The 21,829-nt window shown below is 39.4% G+C and overlaps 1 pseudogene; it reads left to right on the top strand.

Moving 5' to 3' along the window:
• Positions 1-13,217: 13,217 nt before the first annotated feature.
• On the top strand, positions 13,218-17,584 carry LOC114488502 (annotated as a pseudogene).
• Positions 17,585-21,829: the final 4,245 nt, after the last annotated feature.

Raw genomic sequence — 21,829 nt, 5'->3', positions numbered from 1 at the left:
CACTGAGCCACACCATGTCAGAAATCAAAAAAGAAAGACCAAAAGAAGCAAATAAGCTATGGTACATTCATTTCTCACATTTCCTTTCTGCCTCTCAAATACTGCTTAATCTATAAAAATCAGGACCATGCTTTTTTTTTAAGGGTATCACCTTAAAAAACACAGAAAGGGTCTTAAAGATCATTACTCTAAATAAAAATAGAGTAATTTGATTCACTGTTCACAGGCAGAGAATTCTATAGCTTCAACTCTCTCATACATTTTTTGCTTAGTAATCTATGTGCGTTTCCTTTTGCCTGATACCATCCCTTTATTAGTATAGTTGACAAATGAAAGGTGGGGGAAATACTCTCAGGAACTATTCTTGGAATGGGTACTTGCCTGGACAGATGAATAGCATAATTAGAAAGCTGATCATTGATGAGTAAAGATATGTCTTCCCCAAGAGAAAATGCCAAAGCTCTTAGGACTTAAAACTCTAGAAAACAATGGTTAGCAATAAAAAATAATGATCTAAATTATTATTTGATTTACGACATCATTCCTGTTCATCTTTTGTTCCAACTTCTTCTGAACTACCTCAGAAGAAAGAAATTGTAAATTATTTGAAAATTCTGATATACCTAGCTCACCTCCTGGAAGTAGTAAGGCTGTAGCTCAGGAAGTGGACTTGTTTATTGCCTTCCTCCTACTTCAGCACTTAGTACAAGGAAGGATTGCTTAACGGTCTGCCTTTCCAGAGGGATAATGCAGGGTCACGTTATATCAGATTTCTAAAGGCAAACCAAGGCTAATACTGCACAAAAGATAAGACACATATCCCCTCAGGAACAAATAAAAAAGAACAAGAGAAGTGACCATAGACCACAGATTTAAACAAATTCATGGAGAATGGAAAATGGATGAAGGAGTAGTGACTGGCTTAATTTAGTATAGGACAGTGAATTCTAAATACCTATAGTGAGGACAATAAAGAGAAACAAGCTTATCCACTCCGCACATTGGAATTCCCTATTTAGTACTCAGTCTCCCCACCACCCACAAGCCTATAAAATCTTCCTGAAGGCAGGATGAAATCTGCCTTAAGTTTTTAATCCCAGAACCTAAAATAAGGCTTGGTTGATAACAAGAGCTCAAGAAGTATTTGTGAGTGAACAGAGTGAATATATTAATTTTCTAACATATTTACTGATAGGTCTATTAATACAGCCTTTAAAATCATCTTTTACTCTCAATATTTTTTTTCTTAGGGAGCTTGACTAACATTACGTCTTTATTATTTAGACAAAATTTATAAAACAAATTAGCAATAGACAATAAAGAGAAAGTATTAGCATGGTACAGTATTTTACTAGCTTTCTTTTGCTACCATAACATATAACCTAAACTTAGTAGATTAAACCAATATAAATTTTTGTCTTACAGTTCTGGAGGTCAGAAGTTCAAGCTGGTTCTCACTGACTTAAAATCCAGGTGTCAGTATCATGTAGACTATCATGTGCTTGCTGCAGGCACACACAGGCAGGGCAGCACAGCAAGGCAATCAGGCATGGGATGAGGAAGAGCAACTAATATCTCTACATTGGCAGGCTCTAGGGGAGAATCCATTTCCTTGCCTTTTGCAGCTTCTCAAGGCCACCCACATTCCCTTTGTCCATCTTTAAAGCCAGCATCAGGGACAACATATTCTCAGTTGCATCTATGTGACCCTGTTCTATCATCATGTATCTCTCTGACTGAGTTATAAAAGGGACTCTTTTAAAGAAACATGTAATTAGATTGGACCCATCTAGACATCCACGGAAATCTCACATCAAGATCCTTACTTGAACCACATCTGCAAGGCTCCTTTTCATATGTAAAGTGATACAATCACAGTTCCCAGATTAGGACATGGATATCTTTGAGGAGCTACTATTTTGCTGACCACAATTGTATTCCAGCCAAGTACCATTGGACTGTATCAAGCAGATGTCCTCATTCCTTCGTAAAAGGACCCTGTTTCCCTGAAGCAAGATCAGTGTCAGCCATTCTGACCTTGGGATGGAAATTCCTCCATAAAATAAATCATAAGATATTAGCTTGGGGCAAGCCCCTAAATGCCCCCTCTCCTAAAAAGGCTTTTTCTGGCTTTGCTCATTTCTCTCACAGCGGTCACCTAACTACCCCCATCCAGGTGTGTTAAACTTTCTTTTTCAGAGGGACAAAGACACTAACCATGCAGAACCATGCATCTACTAAAATATGGTGAAGATGAGAAGGAAATAAAATGTAAATTAGCCCTCAGAAGACATCCTTTCAGTTCATGTTTCATTGGAACAGTGTCTTTTCACAGCTAAAGGTCATTTACCAATCTAAGTTTTTGTTATAAGGGTTTTCTTTTCAATTTAGTGATGACTATTTGCTCACTTCTGCACTTTGCTTTGCATTTCCCTCATCATTCAAATTGGGCTGGTGGCCTTACTTTTCTGTCTTCCATAGTTACTAAACAGTATTTCTCCCAATTCAAGCATTCTTAGGAGTGAATTCACCTTCCCTCACAACCTGATCTTCCTGTATCATCTTTTACTTCTGTACTTCACCGCATCTGCTCTTGGGGTATTGTGTTCAGACAAGCACTGATGGACCAAGTTTTTATTCCCCTTCCAACACCCTGGTGCCAGCAGTCAACAGAGAGCCCAAGGCATGTATTAGCATGGACCTCTGGAGAAAAGACAGATAAGTGTATTTCAAATAATTATACTCTTCTCTTGAGAGTTGACTGTGTATCATAAGCTTAAGAGGTTATTTTTCTGATTCTCCAATGTTTGAATATAGGAGCAATAAAAGAGCTTACATTAGATTTTTCCAAAATATATTATTCATACACGGACAATACTGCGACTTAACCCTACTTGAAACCCTTTAGTAACCATAAACAGTTAAGCTGACCTTTCCGGGGGGCCAGAGTATGCATGATTCATAAATAAAACCTAATCACTGTACTTATTATACTGATTTCCCTGGCTAATCAGAATTATGAAATTCTGCCAATGGAAATTTCCATTTCCCAGCACTGGGAAATATTTGAAAAATGGAACAAATCTTCCTGCCAGAAAGCTTTATTAGGGAAGTTTTTAAAAGGTTTTTAATTAAAATTCCAAATAATCACAAAAGTCAAATGTTAAGTGATAGTCTGTTTGTAGATGGTAAAACTTCCTGGCTAACTTTAATGAATAAGCGTTCCCTCCTTATCTACAACTAGAAATTCATTCTTCCTTTCCTTGGCTGACCCAAAATTCTGGGTGCTCCTGTGTTTAGCCTACCAGCTTCCCTGGAACATCACTGCAAACTATATCTTCAGTTCTCCCCCACACTTGTGTTAGCCACATCTTCACTGGGTAGCTGGCCCACTCTTTCCATAGAACACCCCCCTCTTACATCATAACTAAGCCTTAGAAGTGACCAGAAAAATACTCCCTGAAACTCGCAGCTACACCATTTTCCTCTTTACTAACCCTGATCTTGGCTTCCATTGCTCGGGTTTTGATCTCTTTTCTTCCCAGGAACTCGAGGGCACAGGTCACCTACAAACACTTGCTCGCCAGTCTTCCTCTCCTGTGTAGGTCCTCAGCACCTACATTCCCTTACTTATAACCACCAGAAGGGTGACTTATTCATGATTCCTGTCACTGATGATAACAGCTTTGTTTCTCCTTCTTCACCATCCCACCCAATAATGTGTACTTCTATGTTTTTATCAGTGACTTCTTTCTGTCTTATCTCAAGTCTTCTTCTTTGATCTGAAACCTCCTTATTCAACCACATGTCTTACATTCATACCTCTGAGTTTATACAGGTATTGCTATAGCATTACCCAGTAAATAACAAGAGGAACAAATGATACTGAGAAATATAAGTGTTCAGTTGTTGCTAAAGCCACTGGTTATATAGAAGGATAAGCACAAAGAAACCTATTTCCTTTACTTCTGAGCAATAATTAGGGCAACTCAAAGTCAATCAGTATCCTATCTTACTCATAATTGGCTTGCAATAAGAAGACAATTACTTACTTTTTCTTTTTTTATCCTCACCCAAGAACACACTTATTGATTTTAGAGAGAGGGGAAGGGAGGGAGAGAAACTTTGATGTGAGAGAGAAACATCAGTTGATTGACCAGGACTGAAATTGCAACCCAGGCAAGTGCCCTGAGCAAGAATCAAACCCATGACTTTTCAACTTAAAGGACCATACTGCAACCAACTGACCCACACCAGCCAGGGCAAAAAGACAATATTTCAAACAGTGAATAAGGCAGTGCCTCTACAGGTCTATTGAAATGCAGATCTAAAAAGCTGCAAAACTTATCACAAATACATCCAGCTTTTTTATTCATTCAGCAATTCCTGGTTTGAAGCCTTTAGCATGAGTCATAAAGCCAAAAATAATTTAAAATAAAAGCAAATTGTTCACTACTATAAAATTCCTGGAAATAAAATGATTGATAAACTATAGTACCTATCACTGTGCCTAGCACACAGTGCACTCTCAATAAGTGACAGTTGAATGGAATGGATGCATTAATGAATTCATGGTATGGGAAGAAAGTAATGAGATTTATTTCCATATACTACCCCTCAGAAATATATGCTGTTTCATGAATGAGTGCCTAGCATTTTTTAAAAGAAATATATAAGTGATTGTAGAACAAGGTAAATCCGGTAGTGATGACACATCGCCATGCTATTTGACTTCATTTTTCTTCTGCCTGTCACAGCGCAAAACCTTCCTGTCAGAACTCATTCTGGCTTCCTGACTGAAATTATTGTCATAGTCAAGCTATCTGCAAGTAAAACCACAAATAACAGGGAAAGCTAACAGTTTGTATTTGCTTCTCCTGAAGGTAGCTCACCTATCACCCCTTTTCCTTTCACCCCTACAAACTCTTCACCAGCCAGCATCTCTACCACTTCTCCTTGGGGAAATAGATAACCCAATGAGGAGTAAAATAGCAAGAGGCAAGATTAATACAATTTCAGTTCTTTCTGAGGTAACAATCCTTTTTCAATCTTCATGAATGTTCTCTGCCTCAGAGAAGCAGCTGGGCCAAAGATGGAAGTTACAGACTTGAGATTCTGCCTTAACTCGGAGGTTGGCCCTGTTCTGGAGAGTCAAGTCCAAGCTTTGACCAATTCTCAATCATTTCCATTTTTGGTAGAACAAAGGAATTCTCTTGGTACAACTGTCCAGGGATGTGAACCTGCTCTAAAGAAAACATAGTGGGTACAGTTAGACCCAGAATCCCAGAGTCCCTACTAGTGGATTCAAGAAGCCCTCTGTTAATAAGAATAAGAAAGAAAGGTTGAGGCAAGTGACAATATAACATTAGATGGCTCCCCTCTTTGCTTCAGACAGCGTTTGTATTAGACCCAGATTTGTATCAGACACTTGGTTGTATTGGAAGCACCAATTTTTCATAACCTTGCTTTCACAGCTTCACTGCAAGGATAAGAATATGACAGAAGCTCATCTGTTTGCTTCTTCCTCAGTCAATAAGTATGCATTGCTATCACCCCCATCTTGTCTACAATTTAACTGCTTACTCTAATAATATGGAAAAGATAAATAGACATGAAATGAAATTTTTCATTGTCTATGAAATGACACTTTAGATGAAGGCAGTTTGTTTCTGTTTAGCTGTAGAGTCACCATCAATTCTAGTTCATATAAGAACTAAAAATTAAAATCCATCTACAGCCTTTGATAACCAAAAAAGACCAATTGGGTCTACAGAGACAATTCAGACAATGCTAATTGCAGTTTTACACAACCTGGTTGAATAGTCTGAAGATTATGGTAGGGAAAAGTAATTGGTCCTGTGCTCAAAGTGCAATTGCTGGCATTTGATTGGAAAGGGACTAGTTTCTTTCCTTTATTCCTACTTATTCTATTACAGTTGTCCCAGTTTTCCCCTTTTGCTTCCCACTGCCCAGCACAACCCCCCACTGCCCATCCACAGTCTATTTCCACACTGTTGTCCATGTCCATAGGTCATTCATACATGTTCTTTGACTAATCCCTTCCTTTTCTTTCCACCATCCCACTCCCCTCTTCTGACAGCTGTCAGTCTGTTCCACATTTCCATGCCTCTGGTTCTCTGGTTCTGTTTTGCTCATTAATTTATTTTGTTCATTAGATTCCTCTTATAATTGAGATCATATGATATTTGTCTTTGGCTGACTGGCTTATTTCACTTAGCATAATGGTCTCCAGTTCTGTCCAGGCTGCTGCAAAATGAGGGAGTTCCTTCTTCTTTCTTTCTTCTGTGTATTATTCCTTTGTGTAAATGTACCATAATTTTTTAATCCATTCATCTAGTGATGGGCACTTAGGCTGTTTCCAACACTTGGCTATTGTAAATAGTGCTGCTATGAACACAAGGGTGCATTAAGTTCTTTTGAATTGGTGTTGGGATTCTCAGGGTCCCTATCCCTTGGGTCCTGGACTGGTACCAGTCCATGGCCTGTTAGGAACAAAGGACACATAGCAGGAGATGAGCAGTTGGGCAAACAAGTGAAGCTTCCCTCACATTACCACCTGAGTTCTGCCTCCTGTCCATACTGACCCCCATCCATGGAAAAATTGTCTTCCATGAAACTCTTCCCTGTTGCCCAAAAGGTTGGGACTGCTGTCTTAGGATATATTCTCAGCGATGGAATTGCTGGGTCAAAAGGCAGTTCCATTTCCAGTTTTTTGAGGAAATTCCATACTGTTTTCCACAGTGGTGCACCAGTCTGCATTCCCAGCAAAAAAAAATGGGAACTAGGGTTTCCTTTTCTCCACATCCTCATCAGCACGTTTTTGTTGATTTCTTGATAGCCATTCTGACTGACATGAAGTGATATTTCTTTGTGATTTTAATTTGCATCTTCCTGATAGCTAGTGATATTGAGTATTTTTTCATATGTCTATGGGTTACCTGCATGTCCTCCTTGGAGAAGTGTCTATTCTGGCCTTTTGGCCATTTTTTAATTGGTTTGTTTGTCATCCTGGTGTCAAGTCATATGAGTTCTTTATATATTTTGGAGATTACTTGTCTGATGTATAATTGGCAAATATGTTCTTGCATACTGTTGGTTCCCTTTTTTTTATGATGGTCTCTTTAGCTGTGGAGAAGCTTTTTAAGGTAATGCTATTTTTTTTTTCTTGATTTCCCTTCCCCTAGGAAATATATTGGCAAAATTACTGCTATGTGAGATATCCGAAATTTTACCGCCTATTTTTTCTGCTAGGGCTTTTATGATATCTTGACTTATATTTAAGTCTTTTATCCATTTTGAATTTATTCTGAGGTATGGTGTAATTAGATGGTCTATTTTTACTCTATTATATGCTCATGCCCCCCTTTGTCAAATATTAATTGACCACAAACACATGGGTTTATTTCTGGTCTCTCTATTCTATTCCATTGATCTATGTGTCTGTTCTTATGCCAGTATAAGACTGTTTTGATTACAGTGGCCTTGTAGTATAGTTCAATACTGGGTATTGTGATCCCTCCAACTTTCCTCTTCTTTCTCACGATTGCTGAGGCTGATAAACAGATGTTAAAATCCTCAACAAAATATTAGCAAACCAGATCCAGCAATACATTAAAAAGATCAAATACCATGATCAAGTAGGATTTATTCCAGGGATGCAAGGATGATACAATATTTGCAAATCAATAAATATGATATATCACATAAACAATGTGAAAGACAAAAATCACATGATTACACCAGTAGATGCAGAAAAAACATTTGATAAAATCCAGCCCACATTTATGATAAAAACAATCAACAAAGTGGGAACAGAGGGAGCACAACTTAACATAATAAAGGCCACATACAAAAACCTTATTGCCAACATCATACTAAATGGGCAAAAACTAAAAGCATTTCCCTTAAGATCAGGAACAAGGCAAGTGTGCCCACTTTCTCCACTCTTATTCAACACAGTACTGGAGGTTCTAGCCACAGTGATCAGACAAGAAGAGATAAAAGGCACCCACATTGGAAAGGAGGAAGTAAAACTGTCATTATTTGCAGACAACATGATACTGTACATAGAAAACTCTATAGCCTCTGTCAAAAAAATATTTGACTTAACAAGTGAATTCAGCAAAGTAGCAGGATTCAAAGTCAGTATTCAGAAATCAATGGCATTTTTGTACACCAAAAATGAGCTACCAGGAAGAGAAACTAAGAAAAAGTTCCCATTTACTATAGTAACAAAAGAAAAAAGTACCCAGGAATAAATTTAAACAAGAAGGTAAAAGATCGAGGACTTCCGACAAGATGGAGGAATAGGTGGACGTACCGTACCTCCTCGCACAACCAAAAACAGAACAACAATAATTTACAACAATGATTTGCAGTCATAATATCAGAACTGTCAGAGGATTTATCTAAATGGAAGTTGGACAGCCAAAAAGTTGAAGTAGACCCGTACATCCAGACTGGTAGGGGACGACGAGCCAAGCGGGCGCAGGGCTGGCAGGGGTCACAGGCACGCGTAGGTCAGGGGAAATTTGGCGCAAAATCAGCCCGACAGCCATCCGGGGCGCAGGAGTGCAGCGGTGCAGCGGTGATCCCTGAGTACGCGAGCGGCGGCTGGGGGAATCAGTGGGGCAGCGATTGTGGACCAGGGCAGAGCTCACGGTCCGCCCAAGGAAGTGTCTGACTCTGGGAGAGCAGAGTGGTCGCCATTGATCCCTCCTGTCCCCGTTCCGGCTCCTGCCCCCACATATAACGTCACAATCTAGTGACTGGGGCGCCCAGCCCCAGTGAACACCTAAGGCTCCGCCCCCCACCGTAACAAGAGCGACCAGACCAGAGAAAAAAGATAAATAAATAAAATAATAGGAGAGACACGGAAAGACATAAGACATGTTTTCAGCAGAACAGATCAGTCCCCCAGGACTCATCCTTTTGAGTGACCAAGAAATAGCCAATCTATCAGATGCACAGTTCAAAACACTGGTGATCAGAAAGCTCAAGGAACTGGTTGATTTTGGATGCAAATTACATGAAAAAATGCAGATTACCATAAAAGAGATGCAGGAAGATATACGGAGGAGAGCCAATAGTGAAAGGAAGGAATCTGAGTCTCAAAACAACACAGTAGACCAGAAGGAAGATAGAATCAACCAAGCAGGAAAGCATGGTGAAATAAGAATTCAAAAAATCGAAGAAAAGCTTAAGACCATCGAGGACACCTTTAAACGTTCCAACATCCGAATTATAGGGGTACCAGAAGGGGAGGACCAACAAGTGGAAAAGTTATTTGAACAAATAATAAAGGAGAACTTCCCCAAACTGGCAAAGGGAACAGTCTTCCAAGAAATCCAAGGAGCGCAGAGAGCCCCAAGAAGTTGGACCCAAGAAGAAACACACCAAGGCACATCATAATTACATTAGCCAAGGTAAAAACAAAGGAGAGAATCCTAGAAGCAGCAAGAGGTAAGGGGACAGTCACCTACAAAGGAGTTCCCATCAGACTGTCAGCTGATTTCTCAAAAGAGACCTTACAGGCAAGAAGGGGCTGGAAAGAAATATCCCAAGTCATGAAAGACAAGGACCTACATCCAAGATTGCTCTATCCAGCAAAGCTCTCATTTAGAATGGAAGAGAAGATAAAGTGCTTCTCAGATAAGGTCAAATTAAAGGAGTTCATCATCACCAAGCCCTTACTTTATGAAATGTTAAAGGGACTTATCTAAGAAAAGAAGATAAAGAAAAGACATGTATAGTAAAAGGACAGCAAACTCACAATTATTAACAACCACACCTAAAGCAAAACCAAAAGAAACTAAGCAAACAACTAGAATAGGAACAGAACCACAGAAATGGAGGGCACATGGGGGGCTAGCAGTAGGGGTGGGAGGAGGAGAGAGGGGGAAAAGGTATAGAGAATAAGTAGCATAGAATGTAGGTTGAAAATAGATAGGGGGAGGGCAAGAATAGTACGGGAAATGCAGAAGCTAAAGAACTCATAAGTATGACACATGGACATGGACTAAAGGGGGGGAAGGTGGGTGGGAGGGGGGGTACAGGGTGGAGGGGAGTGAAGGGGGAAATGGGACAACTGTAATAGCATAATCAATAAAATATATTTAAAAAAAAGAAGGTAAAAGATCTATATGCAGAAAACTATGGAACACTGAAGAAAGAAATTGAGGGAGATACAAATAAATGGAAGTATATATTCTGTTCATGGATTAGAAGAATTAACATTATTAAAATGCCCATACCTCCCAAAGCAATCTATGGATTCATCACAATTCCTTTAAAAATACCAAAGGCACATTTCACAGATCTAGAACAAATATTTCAAAAATTTATATGAAATCAGAAAAAGGAAAGGGATTACTTTCAGTCAAAGGCTGTTGCTGATTGCATTCTGGCTTGCAAGATGCTCAATCCATGAGGCACTTGCTTTTTCTTTTCATTCACCACTGTCACTGAAGTACCCAGTTGGCCTCTTTAGCCACAAGTAAGTCATCAGCTCACATCCTTCCAGTTTCTCTTCATCTGGAAAGGAAGCTACCCACAGAGGCTGGCACATAGTATATTGCAAAGATGAAATGATGAAGTTTGCCCCAGGAGGTCTATCCACATGCCAGGCTAGGGATACTCACATATAAATTCTGTTTCCAAATCATCATTTTGCCCCAGTATCTACATGCTCTTGGATTTTTCCTAACTCCTACCCTTCAAATCTGGAGCAGACTTCATGTTCCCTGGGGTAGAGGATCTTTCGTCTTTCTCCCTTTCTTTCTCCCTTTCTTTCTCCCTTTCTTTCTCCTTTCTTTTTTCTCTTTCTTTCTTTCTTTCTTTTCTTTCTTTCTTTCTTCTTTCTTCTCTTTCATAGAGGATACTGATTCTTTCATAGAGAAAGAAAGAAAGAGAGGTAGAGAAACTTGGATGTGAAAGAGAAACATTGATCAGTTCCCTCTTGTACACCCTCTAACCTGGAACCATCCCACAACCCAGGCATATGCCCTGACCAGGAATTGAACAGGCAACCTTTCAGTTTGCTGGATGATGCCCAACAAATTGAGCTACACCAGTCATGGTAAGGGTGGTGGTTTCTACCTCTGCCACAGCTGGAAACCTGGTCAGTTATTGTTCATGGAAAACAACCAAGATTTCTGAAGACAAAAAATCATACAACCAATTTCTAATAACCAAATCAAGGAAGGAAAAACACTATCCTATCATATTAATGAAAGATTCATCTCTAATGGCTTTGAGAAAGGCTCCATCTCTGTGTGGAAGTCAACCCTTACTTGTCACACATTATGTGATGGCCATGGAAAAAATGATACCACATCCTACCCATTTGCAAGTGGCTCCCCCAGAATTCTCTTTCACATGTTATTCCCAGGGCTCTGTGGTCAGCTAATATTTTTTAATCCCACTCTTTAGTGAAAAACATACACAACTCCCAGCAATATTTTACATATGAGCTTGAATTTGCAAATACATTCCGTCTTCTATTCATTTTTTCCACACAAGATCCTCATCAAAAAGTTCTACTAGAATAAAGTGCAATCAAGGATGCACCAAAACTCACCTAAGACTCAAGATTAGTCAGTTTTTGACAGTGATATATCTACTGTTTAAAACTTTCTCTTCAACTCTACTTCAGAAGTGCTCCCTCTGTCAGCAATTCCTTCCTCTTCTCAGGTACCACTGACATACTACCTGGAATTTAAAAGAAAATATGGAGTGAGTAAGGGTTTAGCTCACCTGAGAATGAAGTTCCTAGATACCAGAAGAGGTACTGAGTGTGAAAATTGAAATTACCAAGATCCTGTGGTCGATATGGTGGTAATAATCTCAAGGTGGCCTAAAAGACAGTAGGGATCTTGGGTCCCCTGAGGCTCTGGTTTCTCAATTCCAAGGATGTCTGTTAATTAAATTGAAGCAAAGTGGATGAGGCAGGAGATGGGGTCAGGGAAGCAGACTGTGCTAGGAGGTTTTGCTTCATCTTGTAGGCTATATGGAACAAGAAAATTTCATAGTAGAGATGATATCTGGAGAGGATACATCTAAACAGTGTAAAGATAAGAGGATACTGATTTAAGAACATGAGACTTGGTGGCAGTGAAAATGAAAGGAAAAGGAAACAAAGTATAGAACAATTTAAAAGAAAATTCAATAGGACAAGGTAGTGATGTATATAAGAACTGAAGATGAAGAAACTATTCTAGGCTTAGAGATATAAAACTGGGAGTAAATTGGGGAAATTTTAAAGGAAGATAGGTTTGGCCTGGGACATAATGATTTCTGAATGACTTCATGATGATGAAGGCATCTAAGTTGTCAGCTATAAATAAGTATCAAAACTCAGGTAACAATCTGGAGCAGGGATAGATGGAGACAAGTATTATCTACAGAGAGGTGCAAGTTGGAATCATACAATAAACCTATTCTCCAGTGACGAAAGAAAGTATAGAAAGAAAATAACAGTCTTTAGGAACAGTTTTTAGGACATGCCACTGGGTAAGAGATGAAAGGTAGGAATGATGAAACAGATGATGGCACCAATTTCTTTGCAGGAACTTAGAGACATTAAACAGACGCCACTGGATTTGGCGAGGAGGCTACTGATCATCTGTCAAGGGCTGGTGGTGGGAGCCTCATTTCCCTCTCACTCCCCTATATTGAAAAAAAAAAACCAGAATGATAAATTCTTGAATTCAAAGCAAATACCAGTACTTTGCAGGGCAACTCTCAGATACTTCCATATGTCAGTTCTGTAAATATAAAGACATAATCAGGTCACTTAAAAGGTTGGCACTAGCAGGACTCAGAGGCCAGCTGAGCATTTGTGCAGCAGCCTGCTGGCTCAGTTGCACTTTTAATCTGTAGCTGAAGCAGGGATCAGTGGGTGCAGCCTGGGAAACTCCTTCCACAAGCATGCTCCTTGGTAATGCAGGCAGCTTTACTTGGGAGGAACCTTCATTCACTCTCTGTAAGTGAGGATCTTTGGGGATTTTAGTGGGTGGGGCTGATTAATTAATTGGTTGGTTGATCAAGTATTGTTTTATTTTGTTTTTATAGATTTTTTTTTCAGAGAAAAACATCTGTCTCAACAGGCCTGATGGAGCAATAAATCCTGGACATCTGTGTTCTAGACCACAGCAGCTCAGATAAAGAAACCTTCTAGCCTATGAATGAAATCTACAATGCCAAGAGGCAGTTGCTACAGGCAGCATTGTATGAGCTTGCCAGGTCAGAGCCATGAGAAACAGACCAAAGCCAAATCCCTGGGCAAGTTGAGACAACCAAGCAGATCCAGGGACCGATATAAGTCGTGTGGAAAGGTTGGAAGTGATTTGAAGGAAGGTAAGCCTAAGAGGCTCCACAATCTTTTGGTAGTTTTTTTAGCAAGGCTCAAAGCTTCTGGCATAGGCATCTTAGTAAGTTAAAGAAGCCAACTTATAGCATATGCTTTCTCCTGGTACAAGAATTTAAAAAAAAAAATGTCTTATTCAGTTTTCCTCCATATATTTCTTATCCTGTACTTATTTCCTTGTTGAGATGGCCTTTTTCCCCATCCTCTGTCACTTCAAAATATGATGCTGCCCCCTATTTTTGAAATACCCCCCTATTTCAAAACTCCCCCGACCTGGTTCACCTTCCACCCATGACAGTGATTAGACTCCCACAAGACTTTGGTTGATTCTAATGCTGTTCCTGGCTCACATCTTCCTGTGATGAAACTGAAACCATTAGTTACCGATGACATACTGCTGACTCTTTACCAGTAATCACAGTGAAAAGCAGCTAAGACTCATCTCTGGGTCAGGCTCAATCTCTGCAAAAGTAATTGTGATGGCACAAAAAAAGCCAATATCCTATTATAAGGATAAGGATGGCCACTTCAATGCTAAAGACAAATGGGCTGTACTTTAGACCACCCCTTGAAAAAGAATCCACCTTGGCACTTGCGCCACCACAGAAAGATTAACTGAAGCCAAAGCAGACTCCTGCCTGTGCCACTAGCCAGACAACACTCTTAGCCCATGGAAACCACAACATCATGCAAACAACACCGTTTCCTTAGGGGGACCATTTTTATGCTTCTGGTTTGTTGTTTGCTTTAACTTAAGGATTCTTTGAATTTTCTCAACTCAGAACCTGTGCAGATATGTTATCTCCTCTGGTTTTTTATTATACCTCTCTGCCTACCTGCCCAAGCGCATAAACTGTTCTCACATAATGCTTGGAACATTAGCAAAGTAATCTTGGGCACAGGAACTTCAACACAAACCCAAGTGTTCAATAGCTAGCCAATATTTAAATATTCAAAAAAAGTTTAATGTAACTGAATGTTTAAAAAAATTAAAAAAAAACTGAGCACATGCTTGGCATTCAGAAACCAGATTAATATGAGGCTTGCGTAGCCCCACTTCTGCCTTCTCAGGAACAGCAAAGTCTAGACAAAAGGCATGACTGCTTGAGTGTTCTGTGGTTACTCTGGCTGTACAAGAAAAGCCAATTGCTGTACAACCACAGGGCTCATATGTTTGTTCATTTAAAAAGTGCTTTAAATAGCATTTTCTATAGTAGTTTTAATTCACACATTTAACAATTAATTTTTTAATCTGTTAACCAATTAATTTACATAACGAACAAAATTTAATTAACAAAATCCAAATTGAATAGACTGTAAATATCTGATCAGGCTTTTGGTAATTTGTTTGTAGCACACAAACTAACCATGAAATGAGAAACTGTCTGTGTCCAAGAAGCATACTGACAGAGAACAGAAAGACCTACAGCCACCAGCAAGGCCCCAGAAGGAGCAACATCACCCAACCTGGACCACTGATGCTCAGGAGCATGACCTCAGGAGGGTACATTGAAATTCCCTGCCTCCTCAACCCTCCAATATTGCTTCCTCTTACTTCTAGTGAATGACCATGCTTCCTATTTTACCAAGATGGCTAAAGCCTTCCTAATATTCCTTGCCTACAGTTTAATTTCTACAGATTGGTCCTACACTCATCCTCACATTTAAATGATAACTATTCTTCCTGTCTCCAGTTCCACCCACCTCCACCACTCCAATATTTTACCTCGAACTAATCTACCTTCCTAAATATCAATTTCCTTTGTGGCACTCCTCTGCTCAGAAACCTTCAAAGAATCCACATGTCTATCAACATGACCCTCTGAAACTTGACCTTGGCTATTTTCCAACATAAATGTTCTCAACACAGATCATTCCTTTTTTAAAAGATTGTCTACTCTTCTGTCTTACTCCAAGACTTCTAGAAACAAAAACTGAGACAAAGATTACAGGGTATTACTTTAGTCAGGGAGGTGCAATCCCAAGATAAGAATGAAGAAAAAGAAAAATGAGACAGGGAAAGGTGACAAGCAATTTAAGATAAACATAACAACAAGGGCTTCTACTTCACAATGAGCTTGAAGAATCTCAGCCAGTCACTTGTCTTCAAACAGTCTGGTCAGAGAAACTATTTTTCAGATGAGCCTGATCAAGGAAGAAAAGGAAAGGATATTTATCTGCCCAAATTCTTTCCAGCTCCTGGTTTTCTTTAGCCAGAGTCAACTCTCCCAAACCACCAGGTTGCATATTCTGAACTTTTACAAGCTGCTTAGGAAGCCAGAGTCCGTGCTTAATAGTGCTAGTTCATACAAGTATCAAAGTAGTAGGAAGACCCAGAGATTCCACTCATGGACGTGGACAGCCTCATGTGGTAGAACATCATAGACCACAGATTCTGTAAGATTCAGCAGCTCAGGCAAAGCAAATGAGCAGAAGAGATAAAGGTCCTAGAACAAGATGAGACCAAGAAAATCTAGAAATACATAAGCTATCTCCCCAGCCCTTCCATAAAATTTACCTAGTGATCATTCAATTCCCTGAATTCTTTGTTTGGGTGCTTTTTAACATACTGCTAGGTTGTAAAGATTATTTAAAGGTCATGTGTGTATATGTGTTTAGTTTTCATTAAATTTTAAGCTCATTAATGGCAGGTACCAGGCCAGTATTTCCATGTATCCTTATCTCAGTGTGGGTGCATAAATGGTAGCCCATTTGTAGTTGCTTAATAAGTGAGAGAACAGGACAGCCCAGAAAACAAATCTGAGGGTAACCTTAGCCAAAGGAAACACAAAACAGCCTCTTTTCTTTTGATTTCACAAAAATAGCCTGAGCTGTGGAAGAAACCCTAACAGACACTCCTTCATTTTCTGCACAATGAAAAATTGCCATTTTCTACACAGTGAAAAATTAAATGATACAGGTTCAAGAACTACTTAGAAGCAACTGGCTGTTATTTTTAAAAAGGTGGGGGGAGGGACTCAACACAGAGGCAGTGGCAGCTGCCCCTCCAGCCCTCTCCCCAAAGCCACACAACCGAATCTTTCCCTGTACGACTCCAGTTCCCTCTGAGCCACTGTCTCCCTGTTGGAGCCCAGGGTCAAAAGTTTAAAAAGTTCAATAAAGTCAGAGTTATGAGAACACTGGATGCTGTCACTTGCCCACAGCCAGTGCGCATTTCTAAAGAAAGCCAAAACCTAACCCAGAAATTCACTTTTTCACCAAATCAATACACACTGTTAATCCCCTCACTGATCAACCTGCCAATGAGCATTAAACCAGATGTGATCTATGCAGGACATGAAACGCCAAACCTGAGACTCCCAGTTCTTTGCTGGTAAGTCTTAAATAACTAGGCGAAAGACAGCTTCTTCCAATAGTCACATGGTCTAAGTCACTGCCAGGTTTTCAGGACTTAGATATTGAAGACCAGATAACTACTGTCCAATATTCTTGGATGAGTTTAGTGGTGTTTGGACTAGGATGAAGATCCTATCAATATGTCAGTGGGAAGATGCTATATTTTGCACCTGATCTAATACTAAATGAACAGCAGATGAAAGAATTGTCATTTTATTCATTGTACTTTACCATGTGGCAGATCCCCCAGGAAACTGTGAAGCTTCAAGTTAGCCCAAAAGAGTTTCTCCGTATAAGTATTGCTACTTCTTAATACATTTTTTTGGAAGGACTGAGAAGTCAGAACCAGTTTCAAGAAATGAGATTAAGCTACATTACAGAGCTCATCAAGGCAAGTGGTTGAAGGCAAAAAGGACTTGTCTCCAGTTCACAGTGTTTCTACCAACTTACAAAGTTTCTTGATAACTTGTATGATGTGTGATTTCCAAAGAATCAGTACCAAGACTCATGTCAAGGAACTTTTTTTCTATGTTTTCTTCTAGGAGTGTCATGCTTTCTGGTCTTAAATGTAAGTGTTTAATTCATTTCAATTTAATTTCTGTGAGTGGTGTAAGATAGGGGTCAAGTTTTACTCTTTTACATGTGAATATCCAGTTTTCCCAGTACCATTTATTGAAGAAACTATCTTTTCTTGATTGAGTAATCTTGACTCCCTTGTCAAATATTAGTTGACTGTATGTGCATGGATTTATTTCTGGGCTCTTGATTTTGTTCTACTACTGGTTTATATGTCTGTCTTCATTCAGTACCATCCTCTTTTAATTACTATAAATTTGTCATATAGTTTGAAATCAGGGAGTGTAATATCTCCTGCGTTATTCTTCTTTCTCAGATTTCTTTGACTCTCAGAGTTTTTGGTGGTCTTCTTTCCTCTTTGATTTTTTGAAGTGTTAAGAAGTATTGCTGTTAAACTCTTTGTTAAATGTTTGGTAAATTTACCAGTGAACCGCCCCTGGTCATAGGATTTTTCTTCATTGGGGGTATTTGATTACGATTCCATATCTGCCACTAGTAAGTGAGCATTCATATATTCCCGCCTGAGTCAGTCTGGGTATGTAGTTTCTTCTAAGAATTTTTTGTTTTTGTCATTTCTTCTAGGTTTTTGTTCCAGGTGTGGATCCATAGTTTCAAACGAACAATACACTTTTTTTCCCCAAATTGGGAGGAATAATGGTTGTTAATGCTGCTGTTGAGTTCTGTTTACATTTACATTGGTGAAAAATGTTATTTATGTTATTAAATATTTTACCACATTTTTTTGCTTCAAAAATTTTTCCTATTTTCCTCCTCTAAAACCTGGGTGCGTCTTATGGTCTAAAAAATACGGTAGTTGCATTGCTGTTATTTTTATTGTTACAAGTCTTGAAGTACTATTTGACTTTTAAAATTATGTACATGAGACTTCTGGCAAGATGGAGGCATAGGTGGATGCAACGTACCCACACACAACCAAGATTGGAACAACAACAATTTAGAGGCAGAATAACACCCAGAACTGACAGAAAATTTATCTGAATGGAAGTCAGACAGCCAAGAAGTGAAATAGACCTGTTTATCCAGACCAGTAGGAGGGGCAGAGACAAGCAGCCAGGCACAGGTCACAGCGCAGAGAACAGGGAGAATTGGGCACATAAGGCAACCAGGAATGCATAAGGCATCTGGGGCATGCAAGATCGCAGTGGGTGGACCCTGAGGACGCAAGCAGCAGCTGGCAGACCCAGTGAGGCGCAATTGTGGAGCAGGGCAGAGTGTGCAGCCCAGGATTCCAGAGAAGGGCTGGGGTCCCACGAAGAATGGAGCTACCACCATTGTTCCCTCTCGACCCCGCCCTCACATACAACATCACAATATAGTGACTGGAGTGCCCAGCCCTGGTGAATACCTAAGGCTCCCCCCCTCACTGTAACAGGAGAGAACAGACCCCCCCCACCAAAAATGGCTCAAACAGAAGAACAAATCAGTACCTCAGAACTCATCCTTCTGAGTGACTAAGAGATAGCTAACCTATCAGATGCACAGTTCAAAACACTGGTAATCAGGAAGCTCACAGAATTGGTTGATTTTGGTAACAAATTAGATGAAAAAAATGCAGGTTACCATAAAAGAAATGAAGGAAGATGCACAGAGAACCAATAGTGATGGGAAGGAAACTGGGACTCAAAACAATAAAGTGGACCAGAAGGAAGAAAGAAACAACCAAAACGAAAAGAATGGAGAAATAAGAATCCAAAAAAAATGAGGAGAAGCTTAGAAACCTCCAGGACATCTTTAAACGTTCCAACATCCGAATTATAGGGGTACCAGAAGGGGAAGAGGTAGAGCAACAGATTGAAAACGTATTTGAACAAATAATAAAGGAGAACTTCCCTATTCTGGCAATGAAAATAGACTTCCAGGAAATCCAGGAAGCTCAGAGAGTCCCAAAGAAGTTGGACCCAAGAAGAAACACACCAAGGCACATCATAATTACATTAGCCAAGGTAAAAATGAAGGAGAGAATCCTAGAAGCAGCAAGAGATAAGGGGACAGTCACCTACAAAGGAGTTCCCATCAGACTGTCAGCTGATTTCTCAAAAGAGACCTTACAGGCAAGAAGGGGCTGGAAAGAAGTATTCCAAGTCATAAAAGACAAGGACCTATATTCCAGATTACTCTCTCCAGCAAAGCTTTCATTTAGAATGGAAGGGCAGATAAAGTGCTTCTCAGATAAGGTCAAGTTAAAGGAGTTCATCATCACCAAGCCCTTATTTTACAAAATGTTAAAGGGGCTTATCTAAAAAAAGAAGGGAAAAAAACATGTATAGTAAAAGGACAGCAAACTCACAATTATTAACAACCACACCTAAAGCAAAACCAAAAGAAACTAAGCAAACAACTAGAACAGGAACAGAACCACAGAAATGGAGATCACATGGAGGGTTAGCAACAGGGGAGTGGGAGGAGGAGAGAGGGGGAAAAGGTATAGAGAATAAGTAGCATAGATTGTAAGTAGGAAATAGACAGGGGGAGGGTAAGAATAGTATGAGAAATGTAGAAGCTGAAGAACTTATAAGCATGACACATGAACATGAACTAAAGGGGGGAAGTGAGTGGAAGAGGGTGTACAGGGTGGAGGGGAGTGAAGGGGGGAAATGGGACAACTGTAATAGCATAATCAATAAAATATATTAAAAAAGTAAAATTATGTACATGAATTACTTTGGACAAAAATAAAAATTAGATTAAGATGGGAAAAAAAAGAAAAATGAATTTGTTTCCTCTCCAGCAGGAAATTAGATAAAAATTAGACTTTGTGCTTGTTATCAATATACATATATTGTATAAACAAATGCCAATTCAAATTCAAAACCATGCCACATGGTGAAATGGTTAAGACCATGAACTCTGGAGACAAATTCTGGGTTCAAATCTCAGCTCGGCCTCTTTATAGCTACGTGGCCTTTGATGAAGTTTTAACTTCCCGCCCTACAGTTTCCTCATAGATACAATGAGGAAAATAAAAGTACCTACCCCAAAGGGTTTTGTAAACAGTAGGTGTATAGTCATCTGCTAAGCCTGAAAGACATACCTGAAGTTTGGTTTAATAAATAAATACGATTATGAGGCCTGGAAAAGAAAGATGGGAAAAAGCACAATTATATATATACCTGCTGACAGATAGAAGGGATTGGGAGATCAGCTATGCCAACTCTCTTTTTCATACTTTCCTTGATAACTCTAACTTAAAGCATTATTGTTAATTCCCTCCCCTAGTATCACAGCACATGATTTGTATATAAATCACCTCATTTGGGTTTGTTGAATATGTAATTTTAAATCCTTTAGGAGGACTATAATCACACATAGCACATTGTTGATGAAGTATAAATGTAGAGTTTTTAGTAAATAAATAAGTGAGAAGAAAAGGTATGAGAAGAAGAGTGAGAAAGTCCAGATTGAAGTTAAAAGGTGACTGGCTAGATAACATCTACCCTACACTCCAAGAAAAGTATTTATTAGTTGATTGAAAACTATGTGGGTCCCACTCAACAAACTGCTTATCTTCCATTCTTCTGTCACCCTCAGCAGATATGGCTTATCATTGGACTAATCTTGCCTGTTCTATTTGTGCTGTTCACTCTGCTCTTCATTTTCCCCGTTTCTTAAACACCCAATTGGGTCTTTACCCTCTGTGCTACTTCCCAGCTTCAAACTACTGCTCTAGAAATAGGATTCCACAGCCCAGGGCAAACGCCAAACCAAACATACTACAACTTTCATAGCAACTAACTTTTTTCTACTCCTACCCCAAACCAGAGACTTCCCTTCCCAAAGAAAAGGATATACATTGCCCCATTGCTACTCTCCACCTCCGCCAACACTCAGCACCATTTACAGATTCAAACATTAAATTATAAATGTAATATGAGGATGTTTCAATGTGCCACTTTCATAAAGAGATCATTTATTCAATTCTGAATATTTGTAATTGAATATTTGTAGCCACTGGACCACACTAGCCCAGGAATATGTTGTTGCCCCAAGTTTCACATACAGGCATTTTATTTCAAGCTTGCTTTAAGTTTTTCCTGTTACAGTGAACTTTATCAGATTCTGTATCTTACCCACAGTATTGAATTACAACATTCTACTGTATGGGGATGGTTGAGTAGATTGTGGGAAGAGGAAATCTTTCCTCCCCCAATGTGGCATTTACCACCTCAAAGGAGGGTAGTAAGGGGATGCCTTCCAGAGAAAAGCTTTGAACTGGTCATGAATTTGTAGAATAAAATGAGGAATAATTTCCCCTCAAAAGTACACATTTTGAAGGAGAGTGTTCTCAAGAAGGTGACTTTTTTTGCCAGAGAATCTATGTTTAATAGGATGTCCAACTCTTCACCAAAACTGCCAACAGCAACATAGATGATAGCTGAGGCTGAAGGGGATTTAGAATGGACAGTGGAGTAGGGAGATGATGAATACCAGTTGTGGGCTTGAGACCAACTGCAGAGATGGTGGCTCTATTTTATCACACTAACCTCCCAC

Source organism: Phyllostomus discolor, chromosome 2, assembly GCF_004126475.2.
Source record: "Phyllostomus discolor isolate MPI-MPIP mPhyDis1 chromosome 2, mPhyDis1.pri.v3, whole genome shotgun sequence".
NCBI classification, from domain to species: domain Eukaryota; kingdom Metazoa; phylum Chordata; class Mammalia; order Chiroptera; family Phyllostomidae; genus Phyllostomus; species Phyllostomus discolor.
This window is presented reverse-complemented; position numbering and strand designations above follow the sequence as displayed.